At 47.7% G+C, this 2,954-nt stretch overlaps 1 pseudogene; it reads left to right on the top strand.

Annotated features, from left to right (window-relative positions):
• Window positions 1-205: 205 nt before the first annotated feature.
• On the top strand, window positions 206-1,009 carry LOC147983726 (uncharacterized; annotated as a pseudogene).
• Window positions 1,010-2,954: the final 1,945 nt, after the last annotated feature.

The following is a 2,954-nucleotide window of genomic DNA, read 5'->3' as shown; positions in this document are numbered from 1 at the left end:
CAAGGGTCGGCTTTTCAATAAATGTTTTATTGGAAAGGCGGTCGTGACAAACTTGGTATCAGAGCCAGGCTGACTGTAGGAAGCCACTAGGTGCAATCGCTAATCGGTTATTAGCTTATTTTATTATTCTGCATATTGTAGCAATTTTCTGTTGGTCATCATAAATTTATGATTTGACTATTCGGGATTTTGTCTACTTTTGTAGATGGCGGGCAACGTTTGTGAGTCACAGGTCTTCGCCAATGTTCCTGAGGGGTTTGTCAAACTCCTCATCTCCATCACCAAGATCGCGATCGGGCCATCAGTCCGTCCGGAGTTCACACTCTACCGGCACAAGCTCAGCGACAGTTTGTCCATGTACCAGGCCGCAGTTCAGTTCAAGGGAGGACGCGCCGAGTTCCGCCGCTTCCGGTTCGTCGGGAGGGCCATGCCTACGGAGAAGCATGCCATGCAGATGGCTGCCCGCGAGGCAATAGCTCGTCTCCGGGATGTTCTTCCTTCAATGAAGACTCGTCGCTACCGCTACCTCCCATGCCACGTGCCATACACTTGCCACTATGCATTCGCTTGCACCAGGGGAGAAAGAGATGAGGCTATTGAGATGCTTGTTGAGTACCTCAAGGCACTAGAGGCAGCTTTCGACAACCTCGTGGACGACCTCGTAGCTGCTCGTATGGATTCCATCCATGGCTACTCCGCCAACAGGAGGGAGCTCCTCCACATGGCACCACCACTGATGTTCGTCTCGTCCTCAGCATCATATACACCGGCCATCTTAGCCACCGCTCGTCGCCTGCCCACCACTGAGGAGTTTGACCAGGTCATTGCTCCTACTCCCGTCAGAGCCGCACCACCTGCCACACCCGCGCCAGCTCCACAACCCAGTACTTCGCGCCTGGAGCCTATCATTGAGGAAGAGGTTGAGTCTCCAACACCACTGGGTCTTACCCTCGGCAGACCAAAGGAGGTCTTCACCATCTCTGACTGAGCACGCCTAGCAGCAGTGTGATGTGCCAGCTTGTATGATATGTTTATATGTACATAGGTTTGGTGAGTAGTAGCTTGTTTGCACATCATGTAGGATCTCGGAGAAGTGCACTAGCCTAAATAACATGTCAGGAATGTGTACGCACATCCTGAGTGATGTATTGTATAATTATGGTTTGCATGTAAGATATGTACTGAGCGGTCCTTCTCCACGTGCGATCTAGTGTTTTCTTGAAAAATGTTGAAGTTCTTGAAATTTCCGTCTTTACAAAATTATTTATTTTATGACCCAATTTTCTCATGAGTTTGCAAAATTACCCCAGAGTGAAAAATGCCTCGTCCCTGGACGCGTTCCATGCCAAACCCGCCGGAAGAAAATTATGGTGCCCAGACTAGCAACAACTTCACACAGGGACAGTCAAGTCAGCAAGGCAGTGAGACAACATTTACTCAAGTATGCAGACTTTATGAGCAAAGCCAGCAGCAGCACCAGGAAATGATGAACCATGTTATCAATATGGGGAATCATCATGAGCCTTATTAGCAGCACTCTAAATTGTCTGAATTACAGAAGACGCGTCCCCCAACGTTCTCTCATACTGATAAGCCTCTTGAGGCCGATGATTGGCTTCGAGACATTGAGAGGAAGCTGATTATTGCACAGTGCTCAGACCGTGAGAAGGTACTTTATGCACCTCACTATCTCATGGGAGCAGCCGCGTCATGGTGGGAGAATTTCCTACACATGCACCCCGATGAAAACAGTATCACATGGGAAAATTTTAAAGAAGGATTTCGTGGGGCGCACATTCCTAGGAGCATTATGAAGATCAGGAAAAGGGAATTTGACGACCTCAAGCAGAGAAGCATGACAGTGACTGACTACAATAGTCAGTTTACCCTATTATCTCGTTATGCCAACGAAGAACGTATGACGGAGGACAAAAAGATGGAGAAGTTTCTGGATGGTCTGGCACCAGCACTTAAATGCCAGCTGGTCGTACACACCTTTCCAGACTTCAAAATGCTTGTGGACAAGGCCATTACATTGGAAAATGAGCGCCACAGCTTGGAGGAATTTCGCAAGCGGAAAAGGGACCAAGTTACTCATGCTCGCAACAACCGGCACAAGACTGACCCTCAGAAGATTGGAGCAAACTGACCCACAACCAATGTTCCGCGCCCAGTCAAGAATTTTCACGCAAGGGACAAGGATTTTACGTATCGCCCAGGTGTTACTTGCTATGCTTGTGGGGAGGAAGGACACTATGCTAAACAGTGCCCAAAGCCAAGAAAACTCGGCCCCAAAGCCGAACAACAATTGGAACAATTCAACACCCAAGCGTAACAATTTCAACCCCAACAACAATCACAAGAAGGATCACCTGAACCATGTGACCAAGGAGGAAGCACAAAATGCCCCGGATATCGTACTCGGTACGTTCCCTGTCAACACAATACCTGCCACGGTTTTGTTTGATTCTGGAGCTTCTCACTCGTTCATTCGAAGAGTTTTGCTTTGTAACATGATTTTTCGATACTCCCTTTGGAAAAATCCATGATCATCAAGTCCCCTGGGAATAAGCAAGTCACTCAGAGTTACTGTCAAGGTGTGGTTATTGAGCTCAGAGGACTGAAATTTCAAGCAAACCTCATCGTATTGGAAAATAAAGGAAGGTTATCCTAGGAATGGATTGGTTAACCACCAACAAGGGATTTATCGATTGCTTCAACCGGACTGTAATCCTCACTCATCATCACGGGAAGACAATAAAAGTCGCAGCCCAAGAAAGACCAGGATCACGACAACCAAGATTGAACAAGGTGGACACCTCAGAGTTAAGCAAAGTTCCAGTGGTATGTGAGTTCCCCGACGTTTTTCCCGAAGAACTACCAGGCATGCCACCAGACCGGGAAATAGAATTCAGCATTGAACTAGCACCTGGAACCACCCCCATCTACAAGAA

Source organism: Triticum urartu, chromosome 2A (assembly GCF_056163025.1).
Source record: "Triticum urartu cultivar PI428250 chromosome 2A, HENAU_Tu73, whole genome shotgun sequence".
Lineage (NCBI taxonomy): Eukaryota > Viridiplantae > Streptophyta > Magnoliopsida > Poales > Poaceae > Triticum > Triticum urartu.
The sequence above is the reverse complement of the archived record's forward strand: the minus strand, read 5'-3'. Positions and strand labels throughout refer to the sequence as shown.